This window comes from Sarcophilus harrisii, chromosome 3 (assembly GCF_902635505.1).
Source record: "Sarcophilus harrisii chromosome 3, mSarHar1.11, whole genome shotgun sequence".
Classification (NCBI taxonomy): Eukaryota; Metazoa; Chordata; class Mammalia; order Dasyuromorphia; family Dasyuridae; genus Sarcophilus; species Sarcophilus harrisii.
This window is the reverse complement of record NC_045428.1, coordinates 552,088,460-552,105,158: the sequence shown is the minus strand read 5'-3', so window position 1 is coordinate 552,105,158 and position 16,699 is coordinate 552,088,460.

Here is a 16,699-nt window from a genome sequence, read left to right as displayed (position 1 = left end):
CTATAAAACTTTCAAGGTAACAATAGTGTAGGATAGCCTTTATTTAACTTCACTGAAAGTACAGAAAACCTCTAAAAGGGCAGAACAATCAATTCACTTGTTTTCCATCTCAAAGACATGATGATGGTTGGAGTCAATCTAATTTACTTTTGTCCAATTTAGATTTTTTCAGCTTATTTAAAATGAGTTGTTTTGATTTCACTCAGCCTCTTCTCATTTTATTCTTCCTTCTAATTTAGTATCAATTATGGGATAGCCGATTGAAAATCTCCCTGGACATATAAAACTGATTCTGACATGAACACCACATTGGCAACTAGTCATTTTCTACCTCCTAAGGTATAGTAGATTTAATTCTCTATAATGCTATTCAATGCTCACAATGATCAGTATCTTCCTCCTCTCTTCCTAAACAAAATAATCATGTTACACTGATATTGGACTGAGTAATCCAGAAACCTTTGCCCTCCATATTTTAATGGTGAACTATATTTCCTTCATGTTTTTTTTTCCTGTTCCCAACTTCACTGGGAAGTCATACATGCGAACATATGATGCAAGGAAAGTTACCTCCCCAAGGTTACACATGTAGGTAAAAAGAACAGATTTCAACCCAGATCCTTCATCTCCAGAGTCAGGGCTCTCAAGGTTTACTTCTGGAGGATCTAGTTAAGTCCTTCATAGAATTTCTCTATTTTCCACTTCTATTGTCACAGCCACTGCGTCCATCACTGTTTGTCTTGATTTTTGTCCAGAGACTAAGACTGATAACTCCGTGTAACAATTCACATGCAAGTCAAGATATCATCCTGTGAAACCATAAGGATTCTTTGAAAACAAAGGACAACTAACAACAATCTCTCATCCAACTTCTCTCTGCTTATACAACTACCATGTGAATCCACATTCTCAACACATTTCTCCTAGATTATTGAAGCACTCTCCTAATTGGTCCCCCAGCTTCGAGTCTATACCCAGCCTAGTCTATCCGACACACTGCTGCTGAAGTAAATTTCCTTAAATGCAGATCTAATCATGGGATTTCCTGATTCAGCCAACTCTAGTGACTTCCTATCACCTCTAGGATAATATATAAACTCCTCTGTTTATCTTTCAAAGTCTTATATTACCTGGTCCAGGTTTATCTCTCCAGTCTAATTAGGTATTATCCTGCTCCCCACACTTTATGATTCAGTTAAGCTTTACCCCTGTTCTTTGCACATAATTCTCCATCATCTGCTTCTTTGCCTTTGCCCTGACCATCATTTTCCATACCTGTAATGTCAATCCTCCTTATCTCTGCCTCATTTAGAATAAGCACAGAAAAACTTTAACATTTTTGGCACAAATTTGTGAATAAAGAGGCGGAGGGCATGTTGGACTCAAGTGTTGATACTCAGCTTTCTCAGTGCCCTGATTGGAGGGCAGAGCATTAAACTCCATCAACAACTCTGCTTGGCTTCCACTTCATGAAATAATTGACGCCCATACTGGGTACTTCCTGGTGCCCCACTTGACCCAATCCCCTCCCTTTCAGCTTCCTTTTGTGCCTTGTCTTCTCGATTAGATTAAAAACTCCTTTTGGGGCAGTACAGTCTCTTTTTCTAATTTGCCTCCTCAAGGCTTAGCACAGTGTCTGACACATCACAAACACTCAATAGCCGTTTATTGAATTGAATTAAATGCTCATCATTTTTTTGTTGGGAAGTTGGGAAAATAGCAGTGGATGTTAGAGTCACGTTCCAAAATAATTTTGACAAATGAACACATTAGTTCAAATCTTCCTTTTACATGCAGCCTTTCCTGATCCCTGTAACTGTTAGTATCCTTCTTCCCAGAGCAATATTTAACGACTTTGTATATATTTATATGCTGGAATCTATTGTATGGCATGGGAGATGCTGGCAAAGGACCATCCAACATGGCGTGCCCACATCAAAAAAAGCCCTGTGCCCTAGGAGTGAGGCAGAACTGCAGTAACCCAAAAGAAATGAGAGGTACACAAATTTAGAGACTTCTCCAAATATTCACATGACTTTTTGTGACTTGTTGGCAGTAGAGCCTTCCAATCTCGTATTGGTCTGATCAACCCCAACTGAACACATAGTAACTTGATTCCAATATAATGATGTCACTTTGGCTTTCTTTGAGAACAAAGGGCAACTTATTATATGTTTACTTATCTCCCTATTAGAATATAAATTTCTTTCTCGAGAATAGGAATTTTTCATTTTTATACTTGTTTTCCCAAAGTGTAACACAATCCTTGTCATATAGTAGGTGCTTAATAAATGCTTACTGATTGACATTTCATGTTGCTACCTACACTATAATTGTCTTCATGGTGGTACCCTTTTCAATACTGAAGCTGGCAACATGAGCCACTTAGCCTATGAAACAATCTTTTTAGTTTCTTTTGGGGGACACATTGAAGTCAGTTTCTTAATTGACTTCTCCCAAGAGAACCTGGAAACCATCTTTCCAATCAGTTATCATTTCCTTACATCTTTCTTATTCAATTACAGCAAGAATGTCAATATAACTGAGGGTCAGCCACTCCAGGAGAATATCACTTCAGTCTTTGGACAAAGATTACACATTTCATGATTAAATTGATAATTGTAAGTATTCTAAAAACCACATGACCCTTAACACTCTCTGCTCCCTTTTCTACCATTTCCATCATTGTAGAAATATTAATCAGCTAATGAGCATTTTATTAAACACTATTCCCTAGGCAACGAGTAAAGTACAGGGCCAGGAAGATCTGAGTTCAAATGTGGTCTCAGATATTTACTAACTGTGTGACTGGATAAGTCATTTCACTCTGTTTGTCTCACTTTCCTCATTTATAAAAAAATCTGAAGGAAATGGCAAATCACTTCAGGATCTTTGCCAAGAAAACTACAAATTGGACTGCAAAGAGTCAGATATTACTGAAATGACTGAACAACAACAAATATACCAGGTGCTCACAGCAATCCCAGGAAGTAGATACTATTATTATCTCCATTTTATAATTGTAGAAACAGAGACAGAGGTAAAGTGACTTGGTCAGGGCCACAAAGCTAGTGTTAGAGGTCAGATTTGAAGTATATCTTCTTGATGGCAGACCTAGTTTTTTTTAATCCATTGTGCTACCTGGCTACCCTTCCCTGGAACATAGAAGGAACTTAATAGGAGACCACCCAGGATGGAGGATCTTGGAATGTTTTCATCTGTTTTCCTGAGCCACCTAGTCTCAAGCATTCATTGCCTTGTGATCATTATGCTGGTGGTGAGCCTTTCTGGTCTTCACTAGATTAGTCCTCAGACAAATAGAGCTAGGTGCCTGGTATTCTCTTTCCAGCTTGACTGAACTTGACGGAGGTTTCATAGCCTTTAGGAGCCCAGGAGCACTCTGACTACATGATGGGATATCAAAGGAGGATCTTTGTAATGGTAGCACAGGTTGGAAATAGCCTTCCTGAGCCTTAAATTCATATACTAGTGATGGGGAAAGCTGGCTTGCTAGGAGAAGTTGGAGTGTGGGAGAAAACATCCATAGCACCCAAGATAACCTTGTTCTACCTCATCCTCCTCCTCTTCATTCCCCAGCATTAGAAAAATCCAGGGATGGAAGTGCTGGGAGAAACATAAAAAGCAGGATTTCTGAAACCTACTAGATTTCCACAATTGATTCCACAATAAAAACCACAGATCAAAGATCTAGAGCTCCAAATGAACATCAGGGGAGCATTTAGTCAAAACATTTATTTTATGGATGGGGAAACTAATGGGGGCAGTTGAAGGACTTCTCTAAAGCAACACAGGGAGTACTCAAGTTCTAGGATTAGAGGATCATATTAGAACAGGGAGGGATTCCATATTCCATCTAGTGCAAAGCCCTCATTCTAGAAATGGAGGAATCTTGAAGGTTAAAGAGATTAAGTGATTCCTCTGTCATTTAAGTGCCTCATACACTGACTAACTATGTGACCCATGACAAGTTATTTAATCTTGTCTGCCTCAGTTTACTCTTCTGAAGTAGAAAAGGAAATGGCAAACCACTTCAGTGTTTCTGCCAAGAAAATTCCAAATGTGGAACTGTGAATACATCCAACCATTCTGGAGAGCAATTTGGAACTATGCTCAAAAAGTTATCAAACTGTGCATACCCTTTGACCCAGCAGTGTTACTACTGGGCTTATATCCCAAAGAAATCATAAAGAAGGGAAAGGGACCTGTATGTGCCAAAATGTTTGTGGCAGCCCTCTTTGTAGTGGCCAGAAACTGAGTGGATGCCCATCAGTTGGAGAATGGCTGAACAAATTGTGGTATATGAATGTTATGGAATATTATTGTTCTGTAAGAAATGAGCAACAGGATGATTTCAGAAAGGCCTGGAGAGACTTACACAAACTGATGCTGACTGAAACGAGCAGGGCCAAGAGATCATTATATACTTCAACAACAATACTATATGATGACCAATTTTGATGGACCTGGTCATCCTCAGCAACAAGATCAACCAAATCATTTCCAATGGAGCAGTAATGAACTGAACCAGCTATGCCCAGAGAAAGAACTCTGGGAGATGACTAAAAACCATTACATTGAATTCCCAATCCCTATATTTTTGCCCACCTGCATTTTGGATTTCCTTCACAGGCTAATTGTACAATATTTCAGAGTCTGATTCTTTTTGTACAGCAAAATAACGGTTTGGTCATATATACTTATTGTGTATCTAATTTATATTTTAATATATTTAACATCTACTGGTCATCCTGCCATCTGGGGGAGGGGGTTGGGGGAAGGAGGGGAAAAATTGGAACAAGAGGTTTGGCAATTGTCAATGCTGTAAAGTTACCCATGCATATAACCTGTAAATAAAAGGCTATTAAATTAAAACAACAACAACAACAAAAAAAAAACTCCAAATGGAGTCACAAAGTTTGGGATAAAACTGGAACAATTGAACAACCATTGATCATAAAGCCAGTAGCAGAAGTGTAATTGACTGCCAGACCAGAATTCTATCCACTATCATAATGCCTTACACAAAACTGGAAAGCTACAAAATACTTGAACTCTCTGTGTGTATATGTCTTCTCTTTCTCTGTCTCTCTCTGTCCCTCTGTCTCTGTCTGTGTGTGTCTGTCTGTCTGTCTGTCTCCGTCTCTGTCTGTCTCTGTCTCTGCCTATCTGTCTATCTCACTTCACCACATCCCATGGATTTAACTAACTAAGCAGACAACTTCTAGATCTGCATATCCAGTTCAAGGTTCTTCCATGATCTTCTGTCTTCAGCATCAATTACTTTATTAGTATTTCAAACTGTACATCTTGGAGAAGACTGAGCTACTTATCTTTACTTCTAAATCCCTCTGTCTTCCAAACTTTCATTTCTGTTAAAGTCTGGACCTTCTTCTTCCTCTATACTATTTCACTTGATGATCTCATCTGTTCCCATGGATGGAATTATCTCCATTCAGATGATTCTTAAATTTACTTATTCACCACTACCCTCTATTTTGATCTACAGTCTCCAACTACCTATTGAACATCTCAAACTGTGTATCTTATAGACATCTGAAACTCAATGTGCCCTAAACTGAACTCATTATCGTTCTCCCTAAATGTTCTCTTCTTCTAAACTTGGACAGAGAGAGAGAGAGAGAGAGAGAGAGAGAGAGAGAGAGAGAGAGAGAGAGAGAGAAAATAAAGGGACAAGATAAAAAGACTCAGAATCTTCAGAAATATAGTTAAGGGATATGATGTGGGTGATGATTAAGGAAAAGAAACTGAGGTGAATGAGGGAAGAGTAGGGTCAGAAAAATCCAGAAAGGAAAGAGTGTCTAGGAGGATAAAGTTATCAGTAATGTTACCTGCAGCAGATGAAATGAGAAGTACAAGGACTGAGAAAAGACCATCAGTTTTAAGAAGTCATTGGTAATTTGGGAAGATCAGTTTGAGTCAGGTGAGAGAGTTAGTGGTCAGATTGAACAAAAAGGAGCAAATGAGGAAAGTAAGAGAAAGCGGTAAGTGTAAACAACTTTTTCAAGGTGTTTTCCTGAGAAAAAAATGAAAATCATAATTTGAGGGAATTATGGGATCTATTGAAAGATTTTCATGGATGGGAAGACTTGGGCATATTTAAAAGTAGTAGAGAAGGAACCAATCAAGTAGAGAAGTTAAAGATCCAAGGGGAGACAGGCAGTTATGATTAAGGATGCAATCCTTTGGGGATTGCACATGAGGAGATAATCTTGGAAGGAGAAGGACTGGCTCTTGGTCAGGGAGCAAAAGAAGAGAGGGGAGATCAGGAGATGTCTTCAGGGGAGAGTAAAATGAAGAGAGTACAGTGAGAGGAAAAGTCTTCAACTGAGAGAGAAGGGGGAGGGACAGATAATAGAGACTTGAAGAGAGAAGAGGGTTAGTACGATAGTTTCTGCAAAGTAAGGAATCATTTAGGAAAGAGTAAGAACACTGCTCTGCCACAGTAAGAGTCTAGTTAAGGTTGGACAACTGGAATTTGCAATGTGCTCAGTAAGTGCACTTGTGGGATTTCCTCCAGAGAGTTTGTAGCGTCCAAATCCTAATTATTTTTGAAATTTGGGATGTTTTTTATCTCCAGGATTGAAGCAATTCTTCCATCCTCTATGAGCTTTCAGAGATCTCTGACAGCAATGCAACAATCACTTCCTCCAATTCTTTCAGCATAATGACATGTCATTCATCTAGACCTGATGACCTGAGCTCCCTCCATGGAACTAAATGCCATTTTCTTATTTATTATTGGTACCTTTCTCCTAAATAGACAAAATAGAAGCAGAAAATGAAGCAATTCTGCCTTATCTTTGTTATCATTATCCTATTCACCACAAGCAACATTCTTCTCCATTCTTAAGTTTTTCTTTTGCCTCCAGCCTTGTCAAGAAAACACTTCAAAAATATTCTTTCCAGCTGTGTGACTCTAGGCAAGTCACTGAACCCCAATTGCCTCAGCCAAAAAAAAAAAAACCTCTCTCCATCCATCACCTGCCACAATTAATTCTGAGTTTTAGCTCTCCTGGAATTATGCAAATTTATCTTCTGTTACCAACTCTCATTTCCAGTTTCTGTACAAATTTGTTTGAAGAATACCTTGGGCATCCACATTGGTCCCTTTAATAATAACTAACATTTATATAGCACTTACTATTCCATGAGCTTTGCAATTATTATCTCATTTGTTTCTCACAACCACCTTTGGAAGTAAGTGCTATTATTGTGTCCATTTAACAGATGAGGAACTGAGGAAAACAAAAGTTAAGTGACTTGCTCAGGATCACACAGCTAGTAAGTGTCTCAGTCCGCATTGAATTCAGGTCTTCCTGTCTCGAAGCTTGGCGCTCTCTTCACTACAATGCCACCTACCTGTCTTTAGAGAGTACCCTCTTTTTTTTCTTTATTATAGTCATTGGGGAATCCTGTAGCTCCTAGTCCTGCATGTGTCACTGATTAATAGTCTTGTTTTGGACATTTCACTTCTATTCTCTCAGGCTCTGCTTCTCATCTGAAAAAAGGAAATAATAATTCTTGCCCTGTCATTCAGAGTTCATTTGAAAACAAATAAATTGAAAACAGAAGTAAATGTGCTTCAGAAACTGTATAAGGCATTATTATTGTTATTATTATTATTATTATTATTATTATTATTATGATAACCTGGGAAGTTCTAGGTATGATCCTTTGCCCCAAAATATCTCTTCTACTAACCTGCCATGGTACCTGAATTTCCACCATTAGACACACACTTTTTTGTATTAAGGTCTATTTTCCTCCTCTAAAGAGTTAAACTCCCTTGAGAGAAATAACATCTTCCGCAATTATCAGTCATCAAGTCCCTATCGTTAATGAGTTCTTCAACACTTTCCTAAAGGCTCCGTTTTCTGAAAGCAGGTTTTGATGAGGTAAATGAAAAGAAGGGTCCGAGGCACAGCCCTGCCCAGGAAGAGAAGGTTAGGGAGCTGTGTTTCTCTGGGAGATTGTAATAAGGTCTCTGGCCTTGCCCCGGGGAGAGAAGAATTTTATCCTTATGGGCTCTTTACAATAGGAGGGTCCATTTAGGTTCCCAAGAACTAACTTCCCTGGCTCTTTCCAATGTAGAATGAGGAGTATTTAGGAGACATTAACTAAATTATTCCAGAGATACTGAACTGCAAAAATGACAGGACAGTCTGGTCTCTCTGTGTAAGATGTCATAGAGCAGATGATGAAGCCTTCCACCATGAGTGACATCTAAATTATTTGTTCTTCCCAGGGGACACAGCAACTGAGATCTCTGCCCTGAAACTGTGGATGAGAAAAGCCAACATATGCATCCCCCGTACGGTACAGTTGAGTACCATTACAGCATCATTTATTTCCATCCGTGTTCAACCCTTCAATGAATGACCTTCAAGCAACAAACTCTGTTTAATTAGCTCCCCACAAATATCCTGGGGAGTTGAAATTGCTTGAGTTATTAATTAAAGGGAAAACAATGAGAGAGAAAGATCCAATTTGTGTACATAATTTAAAAATGACTTTCTTTCCAGACCATTTTCACAGACAATGTCATTTGAACCTTATAACAGCTCTAGGAAGTAGACAGGGCAGTAATTATTACCTCCATTTACAAATGTGGAAATACAACCAAATAAGTTTCACTACATCCATATACCTGTCATCCCCACCCTCTTTAAGGACAAAAAGGTTGGGCTTAGTTTCTGAGCATCCAATATGAAATTCTTTTTGTTGTTCGGTGACTTTTCAGGCATGTCCAACTCTTCATAAACCCATTTGGGGCTTTCTTGGCAAAGATATGGGGGTGATTTGCCATTTCCTTCTCCAAATCGTGTTTTTGTTTTTGTTTTTTTACAGACAAGGAAATCAAGGCATACAAGATTAAATGACTTGCCCAAAGTCACACAGCTTGTAAGTAGCTGAGGCCAGATTTGAATTCAGGAAGATCTGCGTTTTCCTGGCTCCAAGTGTGGCACTCTAATCACTGAGCCAAATCATTTCTCATGCAACTCTAGGCTGAAACTACGATGCTAGTTATTTTTCCAGATACCATTTTTGATACTTTATCCAGCATTCAGTGACACATAGGACTTGATCACAGACACCTACAAACACAGTAATCCTAAATGCTCCATAGTCCCTGTTTCCCTTTCAGCTGCCCTCTCCCCTCACACTCACTGTAAGCAAGTCAAATGACATGTCTAAGGTTATACAAATGGTCAGTGGCAGACTCGGGGTGAGACTCACAGTTTGGTACTTTTTTCATTGGTCTACAATGATATATAGAAACTAGAGAAATGAGACAGTAACCCAGACCATTACTCATTCCTGAAAAATTGAACACCAAATCCTAATTTTTTAAAGATAGAGGGGAGGATATTCACACCATATATAGAAATAGCCATAAAGATGGAACCAACATGGATGGAGTACCATACTCTTTAAATCTGGAATCTTCTGAAAAAGTAAAATTTTTTGGACCTCTTCATTCCTTTTAGTGAGAATTTAATGTCTGCTAATGATATCAGGGATTTGAAAATCATTTAGCTTGTGGGACGATGTTATTTGTCCTTCATTTTCAAAGAGGACCATGACATCGGGGAGGTGATACCATGACATGCAAGTGAATTGGATTTAAGTGAGGGAGGGCTATTCAAGGTTTCCTGCCTCATTTTCCCCTCCTGAGCCACCTGGTCCAGTGGCAAGATATAAATCAGGATGACTGGAGATGGCCCTGGATGAATTGGGAGACCTTGGCCTTTTAAAGGTAAGGGAGGGAAGGACATAGTTATAATTCAGAAAGACATGTCTAAATCCTGCTGTGACACTTAACTAGCTATTACTGTCACTTAACCTCTCACACCTTATTTTCTTCATCTATAAAATGAGAATGATTTATATAGTACCTGTCTGTTAAGGTTGATATGAGACTTGAATGACTTGATATATATTAAGGACTTTGTAGATATGGTATAAACATAGCATTAAAGGATTTATAAAAACTACCTACTGTTATTATTGCTAATGATAAAAAAGGAGCATAGAGTAGAAAAAAAAGGATGCTGGCCTACCAGTCAGGAAGACCTGTTGTTGATATGTACTGACTCTTTGACCCTAAGTAAATCACTTAATTTCTCAGTACTGTAGGCAATCCTTAAAGGTTGTAAGTTGCAGAGAAATCAAGCCAAAAAGAAATGATTAAGGACCCTCTATGAGGCAAGGTAACAAGAAATAATTGAGCACCTAGTATGTGATAGACACTGTGCTGAATATTGATGATTTGAATAGCCTGCCTTTGAGAAGCTTATGTTCTAATAAAGAAAGATGACACATAAAAGGGAGATGAAAAGGGGCGGGGAGAAGAAAAGGGAGAAGGTAGAGGGAAGAAGGGATATGGTAATGAAACCCAGAGAATCAGAAGCACATATGGGAAGGGAATGAAGCGTTGGTATTCTGGACCCATCCCCAAAATGGAAATATGGAAGGAATTCACCAATGGGAGAAAGGAGACAGCATGGCAGAGGAGTGCCCTAGGATGAGAATGATCCTGGTATCAAGGGAAGCTTCACAATAAGACAGCAAATAAGCCAGACACTTCCACATGACGGGGAAAAGGCACTAATCTGTATTATCTGAAGGAGTTTTTCCTATATCCCTATAATGAAACAACAGAGTCCATCATTATCATCATCATCGTTGTTGCAATCACTATTTCATTTATCTCTTCTTAGATTCAACGAATTCAAATAGAAACAGAACTGAGGCACGTCACTGTCCTGCCATTGTTCTTCTGGGCCGAATGTTTGGCCGACAATTGTGCAAGTGAATAAAAGAATTACTTTCTGTACCTGAATAAAATTGTCAGGTTGTCAGCTTATCTTCTGCAGGCTCCCTGAAAGCGGCGCTGGACAGATCTAGCAGCAGACAGGATGATGATGGTGGTGGGGACCTTGTCCTGCTCCTGTCTGGTTTTAATGGCTTCTACAAGATCTTCATATATTGAAAAGCTTTTTGTTCCACCTCCATTGTTAGTTAGGAGTATCTGGTGTGATGATAGCTATTAAAAACATTCTAAAAATTTTATGGGCCAGTGTTATGTCTGGGTAATTATGGCCAACAGTTTTGTCTGTGATAATGCTCCGCTTACAATTCTGCTTCTTCATTAAATTCTCAAGGATATTTGGGGCTTTGCATTTGTGGTGTTGACACAATTTGTCAACTAACCTGGGGCTATCATTCTTATCTCCCTTCCACTGGTACCTTAGACTGTACCCATGGGTCCCCTGGGCTATGATTGATGAGTTTTTGCCTTATCTTCCCAGTATTTGCTTCCCTCTCCCCTTTCTCTGGCTTCTCATCTCTATATATCTGAAAGAAGTTGATTTCTTCTCTTTGACCTTAGAGGAACCGGGGTGAAATCTTTAGAATGACAGATTTGTGCTTGATTTGGGGGAAAATGTCATCACCAGATATACAAATTAAAAGATTTGAGGCAGCGGTAGAAGTCTTCAAGAAAAGATTTGTAAATCAGAATGTAGAGAGGACTGTTAACTCAAATATGAGTTGATCTAATTGGCTTGTGAGCTTCCTCCCTTTTCTGAGATTTTGTGAAACAATAAATTCAACTGGAGGTAACATGTCTGGAAAAAAATCCTTTGAGCAGAGATCATTTGGAAGGATAAGTATGGAAAACACTGAATGGCTTAGATTGACAGGGAAATGAGAAGAGGACCAAATGGTCAGAACTAATATCTGGCTATAAGAACTGGGTCATTAGATGGTAAAGTGGGTAAAAGTGCTAGATTTGGAGTCAGGAAGACCTGAGTTTGAATTCTGCCTCAAACACTTACTAGTAGAATGTCTCTGGGCAAGTCACTTAATTTCTGTCTGCCTCAGTTAAAGTTCCTCTGCCCAGGATTCCCATGAAAGTGACATGCTCCTAGAATAGATCAATAGTCATGTTAATTCTTTATAATCACCACTGTTTTAATTAGATGCATTAACTATTCCTTGGCAGCTAGGTGATGAGAGGATATAGTTCCTGGTCTGAAGTCAGGGAGACTCATCTTCCTGAATTCAAATCCAGCCTCAGACACAGATTGGCTGTGTGACTCTGGGCAAGTCATTTTACTTTGCCTCAGTTTCTCATCTGTAAAATGAGCTGGAGAAAAAAAAAAAGGCAAAACACTCCATTATCTCTGCCAAGGAAATTCCAAATGGGGTCACAAAGAGTCAAAGTCCAAAACCAACTGTACAACAATTGAGGCAGTGGGTGAGACTTCAGGCCCGAAATTAGAAAGTTTAAACCCACCTTCAGGCACCATCTAGCTGTGTGATTTGGGGCAAATCTTAACTTCCCCTCATTTATTAAATGAAAATATAATAGCTTCCACCTTCCAGTGTTGTTGTGAGGAATAAGTAAGATAACGATTGTAAGGCATTTAGCATTATCCCTGACACACAGTAAACACTTTATAAATGTTAGCTATTATTATGTCCCAAACATTGTGCTAAGTGCTAGAGATACAAAGAAAGGCAGCATATCAACAGACCCTGATGAGCTGATAGTCTGACAGGGAGACAGCATGCAAATAATTATGTACAAACAAGATGCTGTTCAGGCATTTCAGTCCTGTCTGCCTCTTATGGCCCCATTTGAGATTTTTTTGTTTCCTTCACCAGCATATTTTACAGATGGGGAAACTGAGGCAAATAGAGTTAAGGGACTTGCCTAGGATCACACAGCTACAAAGTGTCTGAAGGTAAATTTGAACTCAGGCCTTTCTCATTCCAAGCCTGGTGTTCTATGTACAATAGCTGTCCCTAATAAACAAGACATATATGGATTAAATCTGGGGCAGTCTAGAGGGAAGACACTAAAATGAAGGAGGATCATGAATGACTTCTTATAGAAGAAGGGAATGATTTAATTTTGAATTTCTATTCCATATTGAAGGGATAAAATCTCTGATTTCATCAGTGTGGGGAAACTCCCTCTACCAATAAAAGTCGGCAGCTCCTCTGGAGCCATATTGTCTTAGAAAGCTGCTTAAAGTAGAGACAGTTTGAGGGACTTGACCATGATCCCATTGCCAGTATTTCTCAGGGGGAGATTCGAATTCAGTTCTTTCCAGCCTTGAGACTAGAACTCAATCCATAATGCCTCCTTTCCATTCCTTTGTTATCAGGTATTGTTATCAATACCTTTTCAACTCAAAGACCTTTCTCCCTTAAGTACAAAAAATAGTGACAAATAAAAGTGGAGTGGTCTGCCTTTTTTTTCTGTTACCTTTGTCATCTTTCTATCTACCACAAGTGAGGGCTCTTTCCCTTCTCCGATGCTCTTCCTTTTCCCAAAATAGCCCTTGTTGCCATAGCATACCAATTCAACCTCAACTCATTTCAATCTCTATTGTCCCTCCTGTCACAAACATTATCACTATTTTTACAAGATCAGACCACTGTTACATCCATTTCTCTGATACCTGTCCAAATTCCCATCTTCCAGACAAAGGAATAGGACTAGATTTATGATTTAATTCATATTAGGAACTCTTTGAGTGAGAAGGAAACTCTATCTGCCAGTGGAAGGAGACATCTTCTCTGCACCTTAGAGGTTTGAAGAGGTAGGACAGCACTCATGATCCTTCAGCTTATAGGATGAACAGAGTGCAGCAACTAGCTAACAAGGTGATGCTGTGATTAGAATTTTGGACCTAAAATCAGTAATATCTGAGTTCAAATTCTATCTCAGACATTTATTAACTGTGTGACTCTAGGCAAGTCATTTACTTAGCCTCTCAACCTCAGTTTCCCCCTTTGGAAAATGAGGAAAATAATAGCACCTACTTTAGCAGAGAGTACTATGAAATGCTTTGCAGACATGAAATTCTATGTAGATGCTAGCTATTATAATTAATTATTATTAGCTAAATATTTTCCATAATTATGTAATTTACATAATTTATATAATTATAGAATCTTGTGTGTTTTGTTTAGCCCTATAGAACTTTTCATGACCCCATTTGGGGTTTCTTTGACAGATATTGGAGTGGTTTCCATTTCCTTCTCCAGCTCATTTTACAGATGAGGAAACATGGAATGACTTGCCCAGAGTCACAGAGCTAGTAAGTAAGTATAGGAGGCTGGATTTGAATTCAGATCTTCCTGGCTCTGGAACCCACTCTCTCCACTGCACCACCTAGCAGTCCACTAGCAGTAGTGTATCATTTATATAATATTTTAAAATTTGCAAACCATTTAATATAGTTTATTCCATCTGATCTAGAAACCAAAGTTCACTTATAAAATGTCAGATACTAGTCATGGACCCACAAATGGCTTTTAAGTCTGCTGACATAAAGTAACAATTAGGTCAGTCTGTCAGTCAACTAATTTTTATTTACCAAGCACTATACTAAACTTACAGATCAAGATCCAGAAGAGACTTTAGACGCCATTTAGTTCAATGCCTTCATTTTCCAGATGAGTAAACTGAGATTCAGAAAAGGGAACTTACTTTTCCAAGATCACATAAATAGTACATGTGAGAAGCAAGACTTGAATGGAAGTCCTCTATCCCCAAATGCAAGATTTTCCCCATTGTTCCATTTTCTCTCTGTAAAAACCCAAGGAAAACTATCCCAGCTCCTTTCTATAGAAAGGTCCAAGCTAGAGGAGAAAAAATCCCAGGAAAAATGCAGAATCAGGCTGAATATAGGCCATCCTTGAGTCAACGTGCTTAAAATGAAAGGAGAGAAAAGAATGTAAATATATAAAAATGTAAATATGTATAAAAATAATTACACAAAATAACTGTATAAAATATATATAATGGGGAAAAGTTTTCTTTACATTTGTTTAAATTTGAATAAGAATGTTTTATTCATTGCTATTATTGCTGTTTCCTTTGTCACTTTCATTGTTGTTCCATTATTAAGAGTCTGAGCGTAAGGCTTCCAGAAGCTTTTCTGCTAGATGGATTTGGTTAGGATGGTCTGGGGAGGGAGGAAGGGAACCTCAAGTTACATCGACCCAAAATCTAAGCGACAGCTACAAGGAGGGACCTACTCCCCGCCCAGTGCCTCCATCACTGATCCTTACCAAGGAGACCCCAGACATAATCAGTCCCCACCATGGGGATCAGGCATAGAAAATACTGAGGAATGGGAAGTCACAGCAAAAATAACAGGGAGCTGAAGATCTGATTGGGGGAGGACTGGCAGAATGCAGTATTTCCATGAAGTTCAGTGCTTAGACTCTTTGTCTTTTTGTCCTGTTAATAAAAAAGTATTAAGTAGGTCAGTCAGTCAATCAACACATTTTTATGTGCTAGTCACTATATGAAAACCTCAGAACAACAAAGGAAAGTTGTTTTGTTTTTCTTTTTTTAAGATGGAGAAAGAAGCATTTATTAAGTTCTCACTATGTGCAAAGTATTTTGCTAATCACTGGGGTGCAAAAAAAAAAAAGATTCTGCCCTACTATTACCTGTATTTTTATATATTAATATGTTTCCCCTTTTTGTTTGAAGACCTGATGATGGCATAAATATCAAATGAATAAATAGAAATATATGTAAAGTGTCTAATATAGTTTGAGAGGAAGGCATTGCTAAAGTCTTCATGCAGAAGGTTTGGTTAAAGGAAGAGGACTCTATGAGATAGTGGTAAGGAGAGAGTATATTCCAGATCAGGTGCAACTACACAACACAGTGCAGAGATAGCCAAGCCTGGAGTCAGGAACCCAAGCTCAAATTTGGCCTCAGACACTTATTAGCTGTGTGACCCTGGACAAGTCACTTCACCCTATTTACCTCAGTTTCCTCATCTGTAAAGTGAGTTGGAGAAGAAAATGGCAAAACACTCCAGCATCTTTGCCAAGAAAATCCCAAGGTGGGTCACAGACAGTCAATGAACACCAGCATTCCAGAGCGGAGGAATGGTCAGTGCGAAGTTAAGGAGATCAGAAAGGGAAGGCTGTGAATGAGAAAACGGAGATCAGCTGGGCTGAGTCACAGACTGTGGGAGGTAATGTTCAATGGAGCTGGAAAGATAGATTGGGACCAGATTTTATAAGGATTTAAAAGCTAAATGGGGGATTTATATTTTATCTCAGTGGCAAGAGAGGTCCCCTGGAGTTGATTCAGTCTGAGACTGACATGGCCGGGTCTGAATTTAAGGAAACTCACTTAGGCAACCATGTCTAGACTTGAGATGAGAGAAACACTGGAAAGCCAATTACAGTTATCCCTTCCACATTGCAACTTTCCCCATCACACTTTCAATGTATTGTAGGGATCAGCATAAGAAATTGAATGGGAATTTTGAGGGAGTTTTGAGGAAGTCACAGATGATATGCAAAGACTGGCAGATGATACAGAGTCTATGACCAAATACTTAACCCAAATTTTACAGATTACAATTTACATTTTTACTAATTTTAGAGTCAGGTCCCCATAAAAGGAAAAAAAAATCAGACTTCTTCTCTGGTATGAAGAGAGGGCCAATAAATTTTACACAGATTTTCCAGATTACAGTCTCGATCTGCTGTGTAAAAGGGAGAATTGTAATCTCGTCTAAGGTGGGCGAGAAATCATGAGGGTGTGAAGGAAAGTGGTACTTACATAAGGAGAGAAAAGAGGTGATACATGAGAGATATCGTGAAA